Source organism: Salvelinus namaycush, unplaced genomic scaffold, assembly GCF_016432855.1.
Source record: "Salvelinus namaycush isolate Seneca unplaced genomic scaffold, SaNama_1.0 Scaffold1084, whole genome shotgun sequence".
Lineage (NCBI taxonomy): Eukaryota > Metazoa > Chordata > Actinopteri > Salmoniformes > Salmonidae > Salvelinus > Salvelinus namaycush.
The window spans coordinates 75506-88478 of record NW_024057769.1 but is presented as its reverse complement, the minus strand read 5'-3'; the positions used below and the strand labels follow the sequence as shown (position 1 = coordinate 88478).

The 12973-nt window shown below is 36.5% G+C and overlaps 2 non-coding genes across 2 annotated transcripts; both read left to right on the top strand.

Moving 5' to 3' along the window:
• The first annotated feature begins 3548 nt into the window (after nucleotides 1–3548).
• LOC120035663 lies at nucleotides 3549–3713 on the top strand. Its single transcript, XR_005474257.1, has one exon. It is a non-coding gene; the product is annotated as a U1 spliceosomal RNA (small nuclear RNA).
• An 8818-nt stretch (nucleotides 3714–12531) lies between these two features.
• On the top strand, nucleotides 12532–12696 carry LOC120035664. Its single transcript, XR_005474258.1, has one exon. It is a non-coding gene; the product is annotated as a U1 spliceosomal RNA (small nuclear RNA).
• The last annotated feature ends 277 nt before the right edge of the window (nucleotides 12697–12973 follow it).

Here is a 12973-nt window from a genome sequence, read left to right as displayed (position 1 = left end):
TAGAAACTGTACAGAATTTTTATAAGGATTTATTTAAGAAAGGGGAGGTGGATGAAGAGTGTGTAAAGGAGATTTTAGGTAGTGTGGATGTGCAAATTGGTGTTGAGGAAAGCAAATATGTGATAGGAAGATAACAGTGGATGAAGTGAAAGATGCAATTAAGGGATTACAAATAAATAAAAGTCCTGGAGTAGATGGACTAATTGCAGAGTTTTACAAAATGTATGAAAGTTTTTTAGCACCGATTTTAATGGAAGTGTATCAATATATGGAAGATAATAATACTGTTTCAGACTCCATGGTGACAGGACTGATATCGGTTTTATATAAAAATAAGGGGAGCAAAATGAAATTAGAAAATTATAGGCCAATTAGTTTATTAAATTCAGATTATAAGATTTTAGCTAAGATATTGGCGAATAGGATGAAGATGGTTTTAAATGATATTATAGCACCTACACAAAATTATAGTGTGCCTGGAAGAGACATAGCTGATACCATCATTACACTTAGAGATGTGATAAATAAAATGAATAGCGATAAGGAGGGGGAATTGTTTTAAGTATAGATTTTAATAAAGCTTTTGACAGGGTGGAACATGATTTTATGTTTAGGGTACTGGAAAAATATGGGTTTGGAAATAGAATAATAGGATGGATAAAATTATTATATAGAAAGGCAAAAAGTAGGGTAAAATGTAATGGGGTTTTAACAGATTTTTATTCTTGAGAGATCAGTGAGACAGGGGTGCCCTTTATCAGCATTACTGTTTGTTTTATCGGTAGAACCCTTAGCGGCATACCTTAAAAAAGATCATTTTATAAATTGTGTAGAGACTCCGCAAGGAGGTTTTAGTTTAATTCATCAATATGCAGACGATACCACAATAACAGTTAGAGATGAGGAAAGTGTTAAAAGGGTGATGGAGTGTTTTAAAGTATATGAGAAAGCCTCAGGAGCAAAAGTGAATATGGAGAAGTCAGTAATAATGTATGTTGGGAAGATTAATGAGGAGATTTTTCCTTTTAAAATGGTAAATGATTATTTTAAGGTGTTAGGTGTGTTTTTAGGGGTGAAGGTACAAGGAAGCTAGGGATATGACATGGAGTGGAGTTATAAACAAAGTTAGGAAGGGTGGTAAATATGTGGAGGGGGAGGTCTTTGAAATTAAAAGGGAAAGTAATTGTCATAAATTCATTGTTGATGTTCAATTTTATTTATGTAATGAATGTTTTGGATATGCCAGAATGGGTTTCATCTGAAGATGAATAAAATTGTAGTTGATTTTTTATTCGACGGGAAGGGGGTGAAATAGCTTTAAAACTTTGATTGCAGGTTATGAGGAGGGGGGTTTGAAGTTGGTGGATTTAAATGTGAGGAAAACAGCAATTAGAGTCCAAAATGGTACGTAAATATTTATATGGGGAATTAGATTATGGATGGAAAAGATTTTTTAAGGTAGTATTTGCAGGAGGTTGGGAGGATGGGGGACAATGGTTTATTGATGTGTATGAAAAAGGAAATGTTAGGTAATATACCTTTGTTTTATAGAGAAGTGTTTGAGGCTTGGGGGGAGTTTTTACCAAATATTTATTATGAGTGTACCATTTTAGACAATATTTTAAATCAGCCAATTTTTTTAAATCCCAAGATACAGTATAATAATAAGATGTTGTTTTGTAAATATTTTATGAGGGCTGGGATGAGACAGATTGGGGACATCTTATATGAGGTAATTCCGGGTTCCTTCCAGTCAGGCAATATTTGATAATGTGGTTGAAGAAAATGATGAAATAAGTAGAACTACTGTGGAGAACATGTATAAGAGAATATTAGGATGTCTTCCTGGGGAGTGGGGTGTTTTAATAAATAAAGAGGTGGCAACAAGAGCTAGGGGTTTACCGGTTTTATATTATGAAGTAATGGGAAGAAGCATGATTTGTCAGGTTTGAAAGTTAAAAAGTTTATGAAAAATGTATTTTAAGAGAGATAAAAACTCCTGCTTCGGAAAAAGTGTGGTCTAGGGTGTTTGCAAATATAGATGTAAAATCAATATGGAAGAATGTAAATGTAAAATATAATTTATAGAATGTGAAGACAATGATTTTAAATGAAACATAATAGATTTTTACGAACGTGGTTTTACATCAAATAAATAGAGATATTAAAAGAGAATGTGATATTTGTGGTACGGGGGTGGAAAATTTTATGCACTTTTTTGTTGAATGTAGTAGATTAGAGAGTTTCATAAGTTTTTAAAGGGGATTTTAGTACAACATTGGGGAGAAGAGATTGTTGCTGGGGTTGAGTGGAGGAGGTTGTTTCTTTTTGGTTAACTGGGAAAAGCAAAGTTTTAATTTTAATTTGATGAATTTTGTTCTTAGTCATGCCAGATACGCTGTAAGACTAAGAAGGAATTTGGGACATTATGAAGGGAAAATTGTGAGTGTGGAGGTTTTATTTAGAAGTATTTAGGAGAGATATAGAGATAATATAATAGATGGTGGAGGAAATTTTGAAAAATTGTTTTGTGGGGGAGTACTTTTATTGAAATTCTGTCGAATGGAAACTTGTTTTCATTATTAAGTGGATTTAGTGGATGATTGTGTTTTTAATAGGTTTTATTTTATTTATTTTTTTTTTTTTATTTTGTAAAAGGATGAATTGTTCATCCTTTTATTATTGATTGAATGTTGTAAATATTATGTGTTTTTCATAATAAAATAAAAAAATTTAAAAAAAATATGCCCGATCTCGTCTGATCTCGGAAGCTAAGCAGGGTCGGGCCTGGTTAGTACTTGATGGGAGACTGCCTGGGGAAATACCAGGTGCTGTAAGCATTTTTGTCCACTAGGGTGTGCTCTGGCATTATTTCATCAGCAACACTGCCTTGTAGTAAGCATTTGATGCTGAATTGACTAAATGTCGCTTCTATGGGCTAGTCTCCCCTGCCCTTTTAATACAATCAAAGTTCCTTGTGTTGTCAGGGAGCAACTGCCTTTTATGCATAAGACAAATAAGAATATTGTTACTGAATGCAGCTTGTGTGTGCTTTGTGCTCCCACGCCTTGTTCAAATGATCAAAGGAAATAATGCTGTGAGGAGTGGAACTGGACTGGTGTCTGATGGCCCTGTGTTTTCCATGGTGGAATTACAACCCTTCTTTTACGGCGTAAATCAAAAGTACAAGAGAATGTGAGATGTTATCGATAATAAATCAATTGCTTTCATGCATTTGTCTCTGTGTGTGTGTCTGAATGTGATTTTATTTCGTCATATCGCGTACATTTGTGATATCAGACAGGTTAAGATGTTAAAAAGTCATTGGTGATTTTTCTACAGTGTTGCATGATGGGAATCTAGTGGTTCACTGATATAATCTAGTAAACAAAATGAACTACTTTTTCACCACTCTGTCTGCAAGTGCATTCCTAAACGGCATTTAACGCAGGTCGATGTGATGTGATATTATCGGAACACAAAGTGGTTACCATTAGCCGAAAATGTTGGCACTGGAGACACTTGCCCTCCACCGATGAGTATAACTCACACTTACCTGGTAAGGGAGATACCGTGATCAAGAAAGGCGGTTCACACAGGGCGAGGCTTAGCCATTGCACGCCAGCTATGCTGACCCCTGTGAATTTCCCAAATGTGGAAATCTCGATTGCATAATTTATGGGAGTGGGGGACTGCGTCCGCGCTCTCCCCTGATGTCTTGTTTAATGACAAACCGTTGCTTGGCGGCAAGCTTGAGGATGACTTGAGTCAATTGCCCGTGCTTATGGAGATCTTTGAAGTCAGTTGTGAAAGACACTTTGTGGACCAATTGAAAGGTAGAAACATTTGTTTGTAGCCAAACATTGTTGACATTTTGTGGAAACATCATGTTGCGAAATGCAGCATGGTATTTATGCCACGCTGGTACTTCAATCAAGAGATAGTTGAGAAGCCGCTCTAACCCCCATGGTCATGATGTGTCATACGCCCATGCGCTTACAATATGAAATTGTCCATACATGCGCTCCTCCTTGGCACAGAACAATGCAATAGGTTTTCAACATTCAGAGATTTTGTGTATTTATTCTGGCTAGTAGGATAGCTGCATGGGAAACTGTTGCTAATGATGTATTTGTCAGAAGTCATTGTATTTGTCCGTTTTTTCCCACAAGGCTGAAATATGTGCCCTCGCTTTGAAATGTTAGCAAGGTTGGTTTGTATTTCATCCAACTATCTGTGCTAAAAAGTGATGGCTACAGTATATGTAATTTCTTCCACTTACTGAGTGACCCAAAGTTCAGGCTGCTTATCTAATTGGTGAAAATGTCTGTTTATCAGACTCACTTTGACTTTATATGGTGTACCAAGAGTTAGTCATTTGCGTACGGCCATACCAGCCTGAATGCGCATTTCCTGATTGGAGAAGTGACGACAGGTGCGAGTGTCTGAGCTGTGAGTGAGTGTTTGCTGGAGAGTGTTTGCTCGAGAGCTATTTTTGTTAATTAATTGGTTTTTGCAATATAATTTATTATTTTCTTCAGTTGAATAGTTTTAAGTTTGGTTAGTCTTCCCCCTTGCAGTTTTTCTGCTTGGGGGAGAGTTTTTTGGATTCATTTTTTTACTATGACGGACAACATGGAAAAGACAAACGGAATGGACAAAGACAACGAAAAAGCGCAACGGAAGAAAAATGAAGATAAAGAAGAAATGAAATATGGCAAGGAATACACGGTGGCAATTGAGTTGGAAGGAGAAGACAAGGTGACGACAATGGAACTACTAAGAGCAATTAAGGAGGTGTGTGGAGAGGTGGTGGGATGCCGAATGAAAGGGGAGAAGAAGTACGAAATTACGATGAGAAATGAAAAAGGAAAAGAACGTCTAATGGATGGATTAAGAATAAAGGATACAAAGATTCTGGCGAGAGATATTAATGTGAAGGAAGTGGTGGTGTCGTTCATGAATCTCCCAGTATATGTAGAAGATGGTGTGATACTGGGCAAGCTGAGTAGCTGGGGAGTGGCGGCTGTCTCGGAGATAAGGAGGAGAGTTTGGCCAGGAACGGAGGTGGTTGACGGGACACGTTTCTGCAAGGTCAAGTTCACAGAAAAAGTGACATCATTACCTTATTCTACAAGAATTGAGACGTTGGAGGGAGCAGAATATTTCAGAGTCATTCATGACAAACAGGTCAGAGTGTGTCGTATGTGTATTCAACCCGGGCACATAGTTAAAGACTGCCCGGAATTTAAGTGTTTTAAGTGTGGCAATCAAGGACACTATGCGAGAGAATGTGATGGAGAGAAGGAAAGGAATTTTTGTGGTGGATGCAGAAAGAGATTGGCGGAGTGCAACTGTGGAGAGGTTAGGGCTGAAGAGGGGAGTCAAACAATATTCGAGGAAGCAGTGGTATTGTCGCAAGAAGGAGAAGAAGATGGAGGAGAGGACGTGGTGGAAGGTGGAGAGACGGAGGAAGGAAGAAGGAAGAAGGACCAGAAGATAAATGAAATTGGGAGCAGTATGGACTCAGAAATAAGAAGAGGGAGTTTTCAGGAGGAGGGGGGAGTGGACTGGGGGGAAGCAAGGGGGACTCACAGGTTATGGGGGAAAGCACAGCACTAACAAGTAGCTCGGGGGGTGAAGAAATGGAGGGGGTTATGGAGTTGATGACAATACCAGAGACGGCGATGAGCACGGGGAGCACAACGGATGTGGATGTCAAGAAGGGGAGTTGGCTGGAAAACATGGACTTGGAAGAGATATCGGATACGGATGATGGAGAAAAGATTGAAAGAACAAGGGAAGGATACAGGAAGAGGAAAGCGGGGGGAAGAGGGGGAGAGAAAGGGTGGAAGAGGAAAGAAACTGGATAACAGGTAGAGAATAATGAAATTATATTTTATTATTTTTTTATTTATTAGAATGGTTAATATAATGTCAATAAATGCAAATGGTTTGAGGACAATGGGAAAATTTAATAGAATAGTAAAAATGAAGAATTCAGATATTTTATGTATTCAAGAGACGCACTGGGATAATGTATGTGTTTTAGAAGTAAAAAAAATATGGAGGGATTTTATTTATGTAAACAATGGCAGAGGGAATTCAAGTGGGGTTGCTATTTTATTGAGGAAGGATGTGGTGGATAATGTGAAACAGATATATAATGATAATAATGGGAGGATTTTAATTGTAGATTTTGAATATATGAGTATGGTTTTTAGAATTATAAATATTTATGCGCCTAATACTGAAATAGAGCGCAAAGATCTATTTTTAGAAATAGGGAAATGGTGTGAGGGAAACTGTATTGTAGTTGGGGATTTTAATGTTAAAATGGATAGACTGGATAAGACAAGAGGAGCTATTTTTAGAAGTGATGTATCTAGGGGGGTTTTAAAGAAGATGATGTTAGAAAAAGGAATAATTGATATATGGAGAGAGGAAAATCCAGAAAAAAGAGAATTTTCTAGAAGGCAGGTGGTTTTAGGGGATTTGAAACAAACGAGGATAGATCTGGTTTTAGTAAAAGAAGGTTTAACCTTTACCGAACCTCAATCCCGGATCCGGGATCACCCCCCACCCCCCCCCCCCACACTGATTAGCATAGCTAGCATAGCGTCACAATTAAATAGTAGCATCTAAATATCATTAAATCACAAGTCCAAGACACCAGATGAAAGATACAGATCTTGTGAATAACCCCATCATTTCTGTTTTTTAAAATGTTTTACAGGGAAGACACAATATGTAAATCTATTAGCTAACCACGTTAGCAAAATACACCATTTTTCCTTTGTCCACCATTTTCTCTCTCCACCAGTAGCTATCACCAATTCGGCTAAACTAAGATATTGATAGCCACTAACCAAGAAAAAACCTCCTCAGATGACAGTCTGATAACATATTTATGGTATAGGATAGGTTTTGTTAGAAAAATGTGCATATTTCAGGTAGAAATCACAGTTTACAATTGCACCCACAGTCACAACTGGACTAGAATTACTAGAGAGAGCAACGTGTATGACCAATTTACTCATCATAAAACATTTCATAAAAATAGACAAAGCATAGCAATGGAAAGACACAGATCTTGTGATTTCAGACAACAATCTTTCAGATTTTCTAAGCGTTTTACAGCGAAAACACAATAAATCGATAAGTTAGCATACCACATTTGCAAACAATACCAGAGCATCAATTCAAGCCAAAGAGAGCGATAACGTAATCATCGCCAAAAGATATTAATTTTTTCACTAACCTTCTCAGAATTCTTCCGTTGACACTCCTGTAACATCATATTACAACATACATATATTGTTTGTTCGAAAATGTGCATATTTAGCCATAAAAAACCGTGGTTATACAATGAAGATGGTAGCAAAACCAGCATGGAAAAGTCGGTCGCCATCTTTCAGAGTGATCTAGTTTAATCAATAGCTAATCATATACTTGACTAAAAAATACAGGGTTGACAGGAATCGAAAGACAAATTAGTTCTTAATGCAATCGCTGATTTACATTTCTAAAATTATCCTTACTGTGCAATACAGGGTTCGCCAAGCGAAGGGATAGAAAACAAGATGGCGAAATATGCGTTTAAAATATTTCGACAGAACAACGATTTATCATATTAAATATTACTTACTATGAGGTGATTTTCCATCAGATTCTTGGGCAATGTATTCTTTCTTGGGTCTAATCTTCTTTTGGTCGAAAGATGTCCTTTGTCCGTCGAAATGCCCGCTAACGTTCGACCGGGACCCCGAAACGTGCCCGGTGCTTCATAGAGCATCACATAGAAATGCATCAAAATCGCACTAAACGGATATAAATTGCTATAAAACGGTTTAAATTAACTACCTTATGATGTTTCTAACTCCTATATCGAATTAAATTACAGACGGATACATTTCACGTTGATAACCGAGCCTTTGAAAATGGCATCCGGAGGTCCCTTCCTGCGTAAGGGCGAGCGTCGAAAGGGGGGCTACTCTCACTCCTTGGTCTTTTATAAACTCTGAGAGCTACGTAGAAGGCCCATTCCACTTCTCATTGGTTACTGACATCCAGGGGAAGGCGGGTGCAGTTCGTGTCGTTCCATAGGATACACAGAGACCTTAAAAACTGATCTGAAACCAGAGCTTCGCTCTCAGACCTTTCACTGTCTGTCATGGATTTCGCTGTAGAAAGAGTTCTGGGTCACCCACAGACATAATTCCAACGTTGTATGAAACTAGAAAGTGTTTTCTATCCAATAGAATTAATAATATGCATATTGTACGAGCAAGAATTGAGTACTAGGCAGTTTAATTTGGAGACGACAAAATGCTAATTCGGAACAGCACCCCCTGTAGTCGCAAGATTAAGGAATTTTATGAAAGATATTAAGTATGTTTTTACAACTTTTAGTGATCATGCAGGTTTAACATTTTCAGTGGGATTAGATAAGGAAAGAACAGGGGGTGGAATATGGTGTATGAATGCAGGGTATTTGGGAGATGAGGAATATGGGAAACAACTTAAATCTTTGATAGCATGTGAAATGGAGGATAAGCAGAAAGAGAATGATAAGTGTTCATGGTGGGATAAGGTTAAGGAAAAAATAAAGGTTTTTAGTATAGGATATGCAAGGAAAAAGAGAGGTAGGATGAAAAGAGAAGAAAATGAGTTGAGAGCTAAATTGGATAAAGAAATGAGGAAGTGTGACAGTGAACCTAATTATAATATAGGAAAGTTTTTGGAATTAAAAGCACAATTGACTAAATATGAAATAGATAAGTGTAAGGGTGCAATTATAAGAAGTAAGGCAAAGTATGTTTTGGAGGGGGAGAAATGTACTTCATTTTTTCTTGGTTTAGAGAAGAATAAACAGAGAAGAACATATATTAGAGAGATAGAAAATATAAAGGGTGAAGTTGTCAATGATTATGTAGAGGTTTTAGAAACAGTGCAGAATTTTTATAAGGATTTATTTAAGAAAGGGGAGGTGGATGAGGGGTGTGTAAAGGAGATATTGGATAGTGTGGATGTGAAAATTAATGTAGAAGATAAACAAATGTGTGATGGGAAGATAACATTGACTGAAGTTAAAGATGCGATTAAGGGTTTACAAGTAAATAAGAGTCCTGGAGTAGATGGAATAATTGCAGAGTTTTATAAAATATATGCCAGTTTTTTAGCACCTATTTTATTGGAAGTTTATCAATATATGGAGGATAATGAAAGTATTTCTGAATCTATGGTGACAGGGATGATAACGATTTTATATAAAAATAAGGGGAGCAAATTAAAACTGGAGAATTATAGGCCAATTAGTTTATTAAATTCGGATTATAAGATTTTAGCTAAGATACTGGCAAATAGAATGAAGCAAGTTTTAAATGATATTATAGCACCTACACAGAATTATAGTGTGCCTGGTAGAGATATTGCTGATACAATTAATACAATTAGAGATGTGATAAATAAAATGAATCATGATAAGATGGGGGGAATTGTTTTAAGCATAGATTTAAATAAAGCTTTTGATAGGGTGGAGCATGATTTTATGTTTAGGGTAATGGATAAATATGGTTTTGGTAATAGAATAATAGGATGGATAAAATTATTATATAAGAAGGCAAAAAGTAGGGTGAAATGTAATGGGGTTTTAACCGATTCTTTTATTCTTGAGAGATCTGTGAGACAGGGGTGCCCTTTATCAGCTTTATTATTCGTTTTATCGGTAGAACCTTTAGCAGCATTTCTTAAAAGAGATAATCTTATAAATTGTGTAGAGACTCCGCAAGGAGGTTTTAGTTTGATTCATCAATACGCAGATGATACCACTATAACAGTTAGAGATGAGGGTAGTGTAAAAAGGGTGATGGAGTGTTTTAAAGTATATGGACAAGCATCGGGTGCAAAGGTTAACATGGAGAAGTCAGTAGTAATGTATATTGGGAAGATTATTGAGGGGAATTTTCCTTTTAAAGTGGTTAAAGATTATTTTAAGGTATTAGGAGTGTTTTTAGGGGTGAAAGAAATGGAAGCTAGGGATTTGACATGGAGTGGTGTAATAAATAAAGTTAGAAAGGTGGTAAATATGTGGAGGGGGAGGTCTTTGAAATTAAAAGGGAAAGTAATTGTCATAAATTCATTGTTGATGTCAATTTTTATTTATGTAATGAATGTTTTGGATATGCCAGAATGGGTTTTATCTGAAATGAATAAAATTGTAGTTGATTTTTTATGGGAAGGGAAGGGGGTGAAAATAGCTTTTAAAACTTTGATTGCAGGTTATGAGGAGGGGGGTTTGAAGTTGGTAGATTTAAGTGTAAGGAAAACAGCAATTAGAGTAAAAATGGTACGTAAATATTTATTTGGTGAATTGGATTATGGGTGGAAAAGGTTTTTTAAAGAGTATTTGCAGGAGGTTGGGAGGATAGGGGACAATGGTTTATTGATGAGTATGAAGAAGGAAATGTTAGGTAATATACCTTTGTTTTACAGAGAAGTGTTTGAGGCTTGGGGGCGGTTTTTACCAAATATTTATTATGAATGTACCAGTTTAGAAAATATTTTAAATCAGCCGATATTTTTAAATCCAAAGATAAAGTGCAATAATATGATGTTGTTTTGTAAATATTTTATGAGGGCTGGGATGAGGCAGATAGGTGACATAGCATATGAGGTAATTCCTGGGTTTCTTCCATTTCAGGCTATATATGACAATGTGGTTGAAGTAGATGAAGAAATAAGTAAAACTACTGTGGAGAATATGTACAAGAAAATATTAGGATGTATTCCCGGGGAGTGGGTGATTTTAATAAACAAAGAGGTGGTCAAAAGATCTAGGGCTTTACCAGTTTTATATTATGAAAGTAATGGGGAGAAACATGATTTATCAGGTCTAAAAGTTAAAATGGTTTATAGAAAATGTATTTTAAAAGAGATAAAAAGTCCTGCTGCGGAGAAAGTGTGGTCTAGGGTGTTTCCAAACATGGATGTAAAATCAATATGGAAGAATGTAAATGTAAAATATAATTTTATAGAATGTGAAGACAATGATTTTAAATTGAAACATAATAGGATTTTTACAAATGTGGTTTTGCATCAAATAAATAGGGATATTAAAAGAGAATGTGATATTTGTGGTACGGGGGTGGAAAATTTGATGCACTTTTTTATTGAATGTAGTAGGTTGAAAGATTTTCACGAGTTTTTAAAAGGACTTTTAGTAAAACATTGGGGAGAAGAGATTTTTACTGAGGTGGAGTGGAGGAGGTTGTTTCTTTTTGGTTTAAATGGGAAAAGTAAAGTTTTAAATATTAATTTGGTGAATTTTGTAATAAGTCATGCTAGATATGCGATAAGATTAAGAAGGAATTTAGGTCATTATGAAGGGAAAATTGTGAGTGTGGAAGGTTTTTTTAGGAGCATATTAGAGAGAGATATAGAGATAATATATAGATACGGTGGAGGAAATTTTGAAAAATTGTTTGTGTGGGGGAGTACTCTTATTGAAATTCTGTCAAATGGGAAACTTGTATTTCATTATTAATTGGATTTAGTGGATGATTGTGTTTTTTAATAGGTTTTATTTTATTTATTTTTTATTTTTTTATTTTGTAAAAGGATGAATTGTTCATCCTTTTTATTATTGATTGAATGTTGTAAATATTATGTGTTTTTTCATAATAAAAGATTAAAAATAAAAAATAAAAAATAAAATACGCCCGATTTCGTCTGATCTCGGAAGCTAATCAGGGTCGGGCCTGGTTAGTACTTGGATGGGAGACTGCCTGGGAATACCAGGTGCTGTAAGCATTTTGTCCACTAGGGTGTGCTCTGGCATTATTTCATCAGCAACACTGCCTTGTAGTAAGCATTTGATGCTGAATTGACTAAATGCCGCTTCTATGGGCTAGTCTCCCCTGCCCTTTTAATACAATCAAAGTTCCTTGTGTTGTCAGGGAGCAACTGCCTTTTATGCATAAGACAAATAAGAATATTGTTACTGAATGCAGCTTGTGTGTGCTTTGTGCTCCCTCGCCCTGTTCAAATGATCAAAGGAAATAATGCTGGTGAGGAGTGGAACTGGACTGGTGTCTGATGACCCTGTGTTTTCCATGGTGGAATTACAACCCTTCTTTTACGGCGTAAATCAAAAGTACAAGAGAATGTGAGATGTTATCGATAATAAATCAATTGCTTTCATGCATTTGTCTGTGTGTGTGTGTGTGTGTGTGTGTCTGAATGTGATTTTATTTCGTCGTATCGCATACATTTGTGATATCAGACAGGTTAAGATATTAAAAAGTCATTGGTGATTTTTCTACAGTGTTGCATGATGGGAATCTAGTGGTTCACTGATATAATCTAGTAAACAAAATGAACTACTTTTTCACCACTCTGTCTGCAAGTGCATTCCTAAACGGCATTTAACGCAGGTCGATGTGATGTGATATTATCGGAACACAAAGTGGTTACCATTAGCCGAAAATGTTGGCACTGGAGACACTTGCCCTCCACCGATGAGTATAACTCATACTTACCTGGTAAGGGAGATACCGTGGTCAAGAAAGGCGGTTCACCCAGGGCGAGGCTTAGCCATTGCACGCCAGCTATGCTGACCCCTGTGAATTTCCCAAATGTGGAAATCTCGATTGCATAAGTTATGGTAGTGGGGGACTGCGTCCGAGCTCTCCCCTGATGTCTTGTTTAACGACAAACCGTTGCTTGGCGGCAAGCTTGAGGATGACTTGAGTCAATTGCCCGTGCTTATGGAGATCTTTGAAGTCAGTTGTGAAAGACACTTTGTGGACCAATTGAAAGGTAGAAACATTTGTTTGTAGCCAAACATTGTTGACATTTTGTGGAAACATCATGTTGCGAAATGCAGCATGGTATTTATGCCACGCTGGTACTTCAATCAAGATATAGTTGAGAAGCCGCTCTAACCCCCATGGTCATGATGTGTCATACGCCC